The sequence below is a fragment of the Homalodisca vitripennis genome, chromosome 2, assembly GCF_021130785.1.
Source record: "Homalodisca vitripennis isolate AUS2020 chromosome 2, UT_GWSS_2.1, whole genome shotgun sequence".
Taxonomy (NCBI): domain Eukaryota; kingdom Metazoa; phylum Arthropoda; class Insecta; order Hemiptera; family Cicadellidae; genus Homalodisca; species Homalodisca vitripennis.
The window spans coordinates 79,237,717-79,248,495 of NC_060208.1; the positions used below are offsets into that span (position 1 = coordinate 79,237,717).

Below are 10,779 nucleotides of genomic sequence, written 5' to 3' on the forward strand. Positions count from 1 at the left end.
TTGAGAAAAATAAGGATTCCTTTACATAAAATGGCAATTCCAATTAGTTAATTAAATTTACATTCAAAATCTCAATTAAACAGAGGTTACTTTTAAGCCTTTATGGCAATTACAGTATAAAACATTTTAGACAGTCTTAAATTAAAATGTTTCCTCTTCAGTCTTATAACCAAACATTTCTATATGACATGTCTTCTGTGTTATTATTTATCAAATTTACGTTATTAAACTTACATGAAGTTATTTTTCATGGTTTAGATTTTAACAAAAACATTTTAGGCTTTGTCAAATTTAGTGTACACTTGGTTCACTGAGGCCGTGTTCCTGTGACTCATTCCGCTCCTTCGAGCTTGGAAGCTTGAAAATTTCAGAGGATGCCATCAAGGACTCCCACATGAATGGCTAACTAACATTTCCCCAAGATATTTGAGGACTGAAACAGTTATTGAGGACGCTGGAGTATATGTTTTTACGTGTTGTTGCACCTTAATTTTAACGTAACATAACATCTTAGATGAGATAATATTGGTAACAGGTTCTGAAGGCAAGTCACTTAACTACTACAGCAGCAATCAGTCCGAGTCTATCTGACTGGAAAGATATATCCAAAACTTTTAGAGATCAGTAAAGGTCATGTTATTTTCGTCTAAAATACATCATATGTCTGTATGAAAAGACGTCAAGCTCGGAACCTCAATTGAGTATGATTACTTTGTCATACCTCCCTTTTTTTGATGGGGTGACTTCATATATTTCTAATGATGTGAATACAAAAAAGAGTACGAGTACCAAGTTTGGAAACACATACAAACATTTCAACAAGCAAAAAGCTCACATTACGAATTATTACATAAACTCTACGAAACAAGAACCTTATTCCGGGGTACATTTAATATTTTATTCCTGTTTATTGATTGATTTGTTTAGTTTAAATCTCCGATTGGGTTCACATTGAAGGGGTATTGGACGGAACAACCCTATCTGAAAGATCACTGCAGGAGTAACTGCCAGGAGCAGAATTCAATTAAGGATTCTACTTTGGAAACACCCTGAGGCACCTTCTTTGGGGTTGTTTAAGACTTCTAGAACAACAGTCAATTGGATCTGATGCTGTCTTACGAAGATCGAGTCTTTATTGTAATGACAGGAGCCTATTTACTTCTCGTAAGGATGGTTGGACGAATACACCCAAGCAATATGTCACTGAGGTTTTAATCTCATTAGTCAGTTATTAGCTATTTAGATAGATAGGTAACTATATAACTAAATTTTAACGTTAATACAGTAATAATGCTGGTATAAGATGATAAACCAGCCTAGAAAACCAGTGATGAATGACCCGTTTAATTATAAACGTTAATGAAACGGACGTAATTAAATTATAGCCTCCAACTAGAAAATAATGAAGTTAGTAATGGATTCAACTTATAGTGTTACTTGGGAATGAAAAAGCGGATTAACTGTGAAAATCTCATCAAGTACGAGATTTTATTGCACTATTAGTCTGATAGGGATTACTTCCATTGGATTTTACAAATTTTAAGCCGAAATGTATTAAAAACAGCCTTATCATTAATAATATATACTGGATTAAACTAGAGCAATCGACAGTTGATATACCAGTTAATAAACTGGAATCTTAAATTGGAAATTTACAGCATAATTTAAATGCGTGACATCAGGTATTTAGTGAGGATAAAAATATGGGTTTAGTATTTTAATATTTGTCCAGTTTTTTATACGGTCAAATACTACGTTTAAATCTTTTTATAGGATACCCTACATTTTCTTACAATTTAGGATACAAAAAAAACATTTAATTAGGAATTAGGTGTTTTTATTCTTGGCGGTTGTGGTTTTAACTTATTTGTTAAAAAGCTACAGCCTAATAAAATTTTCGTGACATGTCCTATTTTGCCATTTTGAATAACTGTTATGTGAGCAATTGTAGTATATATGTGAGTACAGTCAGACGTAATAGAAAAACGAGTGCCTTTATCGTTAAGTGGGCTATTAGTGTCATGTCCAGGATCGGTAATAAAATCTGAGTGTAATTAATGAATTGTCAATACAAAATAACGACCACAGCCGACAACCAGGTCAGGTCATATGGGAATGAGTTAATTTTTAATCGAGGCATATGTCACCATTAAGTTTACACATTCATACAATGATTTTATTCCAAATATTATTTTAACTGGCAGGTTTTAAGCTCAACGACATTAGTGCAATTGAACCTTAAAAGTTTATCCACTTTGGAAGTTATTTCGAGATGCGAGTTCATCCAGTTATCACTTACGTTAAAAGTGTATGTAATATTATCTCAAAGGAACTGCCTGCGACGTACCTATTATCGTGGTTATTACAGGTGACAGTCTATAGTCATGGATAATTGACTATACACGGTAGGGGTTATGGTCTGTGGTGGCAAACAGGTAAGTATAGTATAGCCCTGGCTTGTTATCTATAAATGTGTTCCACAGAAAGATATAGCTATATCATGTTTTCCTGTATTTGTATGCATACCTCATATTTTGATTATTACTAGCTGACCTTCTATGTTTAAAATATTTTAGTTAGTTTTTAAATTTTGGCTTTTTGTTGGTATTGTCATTCATAGTAGTGAAATATCAAATATTCAATAAGTCCAAGCACATGTAATAAAAGCTGAACTGTTAGTAAACATAAAGTGGCTGGATTCATTTTATGTTTAAAATTCAATACGTAAATCTCGTGTGAAAGTAAAGTGTATGTGGTTACTAACTTGTTTGTCTTTTTTACAAAACTACGTTTTACATCCAAATATCGAAAATTAAAAAAAGATTTTTCAAGACGTACTGGTATATAATTTTGATTTTATGGACACCAATGTTTCAATAACAAGCTGATCTAGTACAGTCCAACTCCGGAAATCCGCATACCCACCCTTATACAGAGGCAGACGTCTGATTGATTTTATTAATCTAATTTAATTATTTGTCTGAACACTAGGAGAAGGACGATTTGAAGATAACTAAGAAGGCATTTGGAACATAATAAGTATTTATGAAAACACGAACCTAAGATATACAAATCCTCAGTACCCTTCGCTTCACCTGTTGCAAATAGGATACTAACGACTTTTGCCAATAAAAAACTCAATAATATAACAAAATAATAATAAATTTATTTTCTCAAACAAGCATTACAAGAGTTACGTACACGTAACATAAAAGTAATAAAGTAAAAAAATAACCGAAATCGTAACTTTTAGTAAAATCAAGGGACATAAAATAAAAAATTATTTTTATAAAAATAATAATAATAAAATATAAAATTGGGGAACTTTTAGATTTAGAACTTTACATGGTAATATTATATTTGATAACATACTGAATACATCGGCAAACTGTATTAGCCCAAAACGTTCACTGAATGTACAATGAATATTATAGTACTATGTGTTATATAAAGAGGTTGTACCCTCTGAAAAAGTGTGTATTATAAGTAGAGGTGCCTTGTCAGCGAAGTAATTCAATTACATCAAATTCATAACGTTATATTCAAGAACAATATATATCTTTTAAAGTTGTTTTATCAGAATTAGTTTTACTTCTTAGTTCCTTTATATTTGAAATTTGAAAATACCCCACGCTATATCATTAAAATAAATTTGATTTATATTGTGTATACAGTTAGATCAGTTATACTAAAAATCCATGCTGTTTATCTATAGAGTGTAAACATCAGTACTCATAAACTAGAAACAACATAGAACGGTAAACGGTAATCACATTACAGGAACAAAAACAGGGAGAGAGAGTTGAGGATCACTCGAGATCTGTTAGTGCTCGACGCCTGAAGTGGTAGAGGGCGCTCTTTACCGTTATACTTGTATGTAAAGCAACGCTTAACACATTAAATGAGTCACTACACTGTTTAGTTTCTAATCATCTACTGTTATATTTGGTAAATTGAAGTAAAACCTTATTACATACATATTTGTATACGTTTCAAAGAGAATTTCTTGTTTAATTAATTATATAATCTTTATTTTAATTTAGATGCAATTTTTGGTAATGGAAAACCACTACAATGGATTTTGTACATTGCGTGTCCACAGTCTTGAAATTATCAGCATCCAACTTATATACTTTATTTTTAATTCGCCTTCAATATTACTAATATTTATTTCTTCTTAAAGTTTACCAACAAAACAAAATGCAAAGAAAACATAAAAGTAAATATATAAAGCCATGATAAAAGAAACTTTCTAGAGACACTCATTCAACAACTCTTTATTCTCCATTACGCCTCAGACATAGATAATAATGATTCGAATTGTAGTGCATAAAACATGTTGATAAAATAAACTTCATATTTGAAAAATATAGCCTACTATTATGAACCATATCGTACCGAATTACCGATATAACCTTCCGACATGCTTTAAAAAATATCCCTATCAAGTAGGAGTCTCGGATGTGGAGATTAAATTCCATAGTACTCATAATAGAAACCGGCAGTATATTGGGTTATCTCATCTTCTTTCCCTGAGTTCACAATAATCGTGCACCGAGTCAGAATAAATGGATAGAACTATCACAACGTCCTTGCTAGAAGGCAGCTTAGTAATCGTGTGGAACATCGCACGATCCAAATGGGAGAGACTGATGATTTTGAGGTGAGATACTGATGAGACGAGGGGGGAGATTTCTGCCAAAAACTGTTATTGACATGGACTGAAATATCCATGGATGCAGTTGAATATACAGTAGTCCAGAATTTTCCTTATCTTCTACAAGAGGATGTGGAAAAAAACACCACATATTCTAGTGGTGATTGTACAAGACAAGATTTGGTGATTGTAGTTTGCCCATTACTGTTTTGGACCTCCGAGATTTACAGGATTATCAAGATTCCAAAGTAAATTTCCTCGGTGAATCAAATACTATATATGGTAAAAGCCTAATTTAATTTCAAGAAAAATTAAGTCACAAGTACATACTGTGCTAGGCTACAAATTTCTATAAGAGCATGCTAACATTACAGCCTAGAGCCCTTATCTTAAATGATGCAATACATTTTTATTTGGCTTTTACGTAGCTTCTATATAACAGTTTAAAAGAGTTTAGTGAATATGGAAAGAGGTATTAGATTACGTAAAAATAATGTTGAAAAAAGTCGAAGAGTATTTGCCCATTTATTACACACAGCTAATGAAAACGAGTCTTTAATTTGCATCTCACTAATTGACCGAGGTCGTTAGTGAACAAGCACTTAGCATTGTATTGATAACTGGAATTTGTGGTCCATTCGTAACATCTCTCTTGTAGAATTATTTTACATGATAACATAAAAATTTACGGATTTTTTACTACTTTAACTGTACGAGATAGTAATAACTGAGTTAAATAATTGCACAGCTAAAAAGTGATTTATTAGTTAGTTCATTCAATTGTGCTGTATTACAAGCATACGACTGATTGTAATTTTGGTAATATGTATTCTATTTTAGACAAGGCATGTATTTTTCGACTGCGTAACTTCAAAACTAATACTTAACATTAATGTGTGTATTACACAGTAAATATTTCTTATCTTTACATTATTATATTTAGAGAAAATTCAAAAAATCAGTTCATAACAGTTTCAATTACAGAGGTTAAAATTTTAAGCGTGTTAGATGTTAAAGTTTTAGAGAATATTCATCTCTTATGAAAGATATTACATATAGTTTTATTTTAGGAATTAAATTACAGGTTTAGAACATTTTTTGGAGCAACTTAACTTAAATTTGAGTTAATAATAAGATGTAACCAAAGAAAAGTAATACTAATGAACTATAATTAAGCGTAAACATAATTCTTAACCTAGATGAGCAACTAGTCTGTACTTAAAATCAAGTTTATATAAGTAACATTGTTATGTTATATTGTACGTGTAAATGGCATTCCAATTGTTAGTAGTAATACATATTTATAATACAGCTAGTACTCACTCGTGGATTCGAGCGCAATTTGCCTTCACGTAATAGGGAAGTTGGCATGACATTTTTAAGTGGACATATTAATAAGCATTCTCGAGATAAGTGATAGCTACAGTACAGTAATATACTCGAAAATCCTGATCCATATAATAATAATTGGAATTTAGAGAGCAATTTTTGAGGACCTGAAATCAGAGAGTGTAACAAAGTTAATGAATTCTCTGTAAAATGTCATGTATTTGATTGGGTAGTTGTGAGCTTTCAGTAACTTATGATCTATTTTACACTAATATGTAGGAACCCCAAAGTCTACGTCCGTAACTTTTTTTGTGAAAGCACTTATAAATATTATATGATGGTATCCAATGGTATTTTTGAAACGGAAGTAGTCTTATATCACGCATAAGTTACACATTTTTCAGTGTTCATAGTTAAGAGGTTATGTGAAATAGCGAGTGGGTCTTATTTCCGGTTTTGTGCTTGCTTGCAAGAGCATTTCTGCCTTCAGGTTTGAACTAATTGGATTTCCGACACCAAATTAGAGTTTACGGATGAGCAATATATATTATGCCTTTAAAGAATATACTTTTTGTTATCTCTAGAAGTGGTTAAGTTCCTTCTATCTGATAAAATATTACGCAGCCAAATCTTTCCTGTGTAACAAACAAACTGAAAAGATATTTTTAATAGAGATTCCAAATTTAATCAATTACAACAAATTTTAAAAATTGTTATCCCTAAAGAGAAAATGTACAGAAATTAATTATTAATTTAACGTGTGAAAGTTGTTTCGATACTTCACCGCTCAAATTTGTTGTTTTATACTTGGTCTATATTTCGTATATAGCGCTTGTTGTAAACTAATTGAGAACGCTCTCTCTAGGAAAGATCACATTCTGTTGGTGGAATTACCAGATTTCACACTCACTAGAAAACCTAATAAAAATGTAACGTGGTTTACATCAATTTACTTCCGTATTTTTATTTCTCCCCTTTATGTTCCATTTTGCACATATAATGGAGTAATATGTGATTGTAGTATAGTATAGTATATAACTCGTTAGTCAAACTGTTGTCTTATGAGAACTTAAAAGCTGTGCAAGGGGAAATTTCGTCTTTTCAGGTGGAATAATCCAAAAAAATATTTTAAAGTATTTTTTTGTTTAAGAACAATAATTTGGAATTACAAGACTATAGCAAAACCAATTTACTCAGCTTTAAACACAGTACAGAGTATCAAATGGTATTCAATGAGTTATATTTTGTAATACTTTATTTTTTTTATATTGTTTAATTTTAGTTTATTTGATAACATTTTACAGATGGATTTTTTAAAGTAACGGAAAATGATAACGCCCACTCTGAAAGTTACGCAGTTAGTATCTCAATAACACTTTAAATAATAACTAATACCTATTTCTCATTATCTACGGTGTATCTTGTAAATAAAATCAACGAATGTTACTCCAGTTTGGTACATCTAGGTTTAGAGTTTTTATCCACAATTTTATTTCCAGTAAAGTCACTGAACGTGAAAGTTGGATTAACACAGGGGATTCAATCATTATTAATAACTCAGGTTCATATCTGTATGGGAGCTTTCGTTGTGCCGGGGATCGAGGGGCAGTCAGCTCGAGTTATTCATAATATCTAGAGCACAAAGCAAATTTCAGTATCAGAAAAACAATTTATTACCAACAAATGTCGTTCATTTTCGTTTTGCCCATTTATAAATCCTTCTAAAGCTTGAAAAATAATTACATTCAATGATAAATGAAATAAAACAAAGACGGGGATACGTCATTGTCTATTATAACAGTACTAGTCGAACAATGAAATAAAAATTCAAAGGAAATATAATTGATCATCACTGAAGACCACCAGTGTTTAAATTAACCGCTGAGCACAATCAATTGGTCCATAACAAACAATACAAACAATAGGTGCCTCAGTTGTTTGTCTCAACATTTTCATATTTTTATTTACGTTTCAAAATTAATTGTTCCAAATTATCAGCATGAACTAAATAAATAATTTATCATTAAGTGTATGGTCCACCACAGTTTTTCTTAAACTGTATAGAAATTGTCTAACGATTACTAAAAAAGCTAATCATTAATAAAGTAAGAGTTTATTAAATTCATGTCTCACAAGCATGTTTGGTATTGGGGCCTTAAGTTGATGAGTCTTTCATTCATCCTAACTACTTTCCCACTTTTATTTACTTTGGAATTACATAATCTTATCAATATTAGTAGTATAATAAATAAACATACAAAATTAATAGCTACTTTTAGACACGATCTCTAGCGCGGGAGAGGAAAGGATTTTTCTACATATCAATATATTTGTTATATACGCGTATCTGAAATCGAAACTGTGTAAACAGTTAAATTTGACCTTATTCGTCACAGACCTATTTTGGAACTCTTCAGTAGAACATGACTCCAGATTGCTGGAGTAAAGTCTATGACTTCCAGATTTCAGTCGCTATTGAGAGGAAGATGAACTAGAACTAAACTGAACATTCATACATAACACAAAACATAGCGGTACTGTAGGTGTTAGGAAATTAATTCATTTCATTTATAGAATATATAATTTAGAACATTCGTCGGTAAATGTAGAGAGGCATAAAAAAGATGATAATCATGGGAAGTAAAGTAATTGTCATCACAATGGTAAGGATAAGGAGGAATATAAAGGTCCAACGGAGAGGCAGGATGAGAAAATGGTGGCGTTGAAGATAAATTTAATGATATTGAGGACAGGTAGGAGTTTTACAAGGTGAATTTATGGGTACTTAAACATTAACTAAACTTAACTAAGATCTTAAGAGATCGATAATGAAAAGAAAGGGGAAGATTGCAAGGACGGAAAGTTTTGTCCTTACTTTGTTTCCTACATATTTTGTCTTAAGTAGATATGTTCATCTGAACTATAACTGCTGTAACCATGTCCCCGTTTTCAAATTATCACAAATTGTTCTACTGCTCACAGTGACAGAAAATTCGAACCAATAAAGGTCACTTATAGCTAATAAATAAATGATATTCTAACAAAATGATTTGTATATTAGCATTTTTATCATTTCTTTATAAAAAATTTGTTTAAAGCTTAAAATGTTATAAATTTATCATGATATATAGACATGATTTCAAATTATCCTCCACAATTTTGTTTTGTAGATTCCTTTTCAAAAACGAATGTTGAAATAAAAAATGATTTTAATAGATGTTTACGTTGTAACCAACAGCGTTTATCCCTGAAGTTTAATATTACTAAAATTCAATGCCGAAACCCTATCCCACTACCAAACACAGAATATTATGTGAAAAACTCAATAGAATAGGTACATATACAGAATAGGTGCAATGCAATGCTATAATTCGTTGTGGTAGGAAGCTGGTGACACGACTGTTATTGTAGAGGGGGAGAATAATTTGCCACCAGGAAACGAAGTCTATTAAGACACGGAAACCTGCGGTGGTTTGCGTTGGGCTTTACCTCATACACCAGGTTTATTAACTTTACCATCTGGAGTTATGTAAAGCTAGTCATATTTAATTCTGAAAGACAATATTCAGTTAATAGGAGTCAGTTGTGAATCTGGAATAAAAACAAATCTTATTCACACGCGCGCGCGCACACACACACACACACACACACACACACACACACACAGACACACACACACACACACACACACACAGACACACACATGATTGTGTGTATATATATATATATAACTAGTATATATCTATATATAATTATCTATATCGGATTGCACAGCTGATTGCACATATATTGTATATGTGATTGCACATTGTTTCAGTAATGTATGACTATTCTTGGATAGTCATTGTTAATTAAATTTGTGTATACAAATATTTAATTAACAATGCATAAGCCCTTTTTTACTAGTTGTTAAGATAAAATGCTTAATTTTAGATAACAAAGGTTTTACATGAACTGTGTAATGTATAAAGAATAGTGTGTCGAAGAGAAACTCGATGGAAGAAACATTGTAGCGCGGACGATTTCAACGTTGAAAAGCCAAATTGCAGGTCGATTACGTTAACACGAGAGCAATCAGGGGCTACGCTTTGTTCTATGGCCGGCGCGCTGAGCTTACGTCAGCTGCGAGGTGATTGTAGCGGTAGAAATCGGATGAGGATTTTTAAAATATCTATAGTCTTAATGCCTATTGTACCATATATGTTCTAAATTTTGAGAATTATTTATATAGCTATTTCGTAACAAACAATAGGGATATACAAAAACTGTTTCTGTGATTAATACAAATGATTTTTGACTGGCCGTATAGGGAAGTCTCTCTTGTCAGTTGTTGAAGAAATCTGATTTCAGTATGTCTGTACGCATAATAGGAACTGTTAAATATGATTTGAATATGACTGTACCTAGAAGATTGAAATATGTTGTGAACTAACCCCACGATATCCGTATTGAAAATAGTTATCATCGGTGTTTTAGACCTGTCAAGGAAGTGGCCCTAGGTAAAATGTTGTTACAGGTAACTATTTTCGCAGCGATAAAAACATAGAATAAACAAATTAGGAAATAAACCGTGAATGTTTATCTTATGGAATTTCTCAGTATTTTATCAACACATGTGATATTTACTTTGTTAGATTGGTTCGTTTCATACAAAACCTGAAGAATAATTTAGGTTAACCTTCAATGTTACATGCATAGGAAGTTAAGTGGAGGAGATTGTACTTTACTTGCTGAACAAAGTCACATGTTGACGACACTCATGCGTTGATCGGAGGTTAGTTCTCATGCATGGT

The 10,779-nt window shown here is 31.7% G+C and overlaps 1 protein-coding gene across 1 annotated transcript in view; it reads right to left on the minus strand.

The window, feature by feature from the left end:
• LOC124354226 (roundabout homolog 2-like) overlaps nt 1-10,779 on the minus strand; it is a 607,997-nt gene that overhangs the window by 266,361 nt on the left and 330,857 nt on the right. The gene's annotated exons all lie outside the window — the stretch shown is intronic.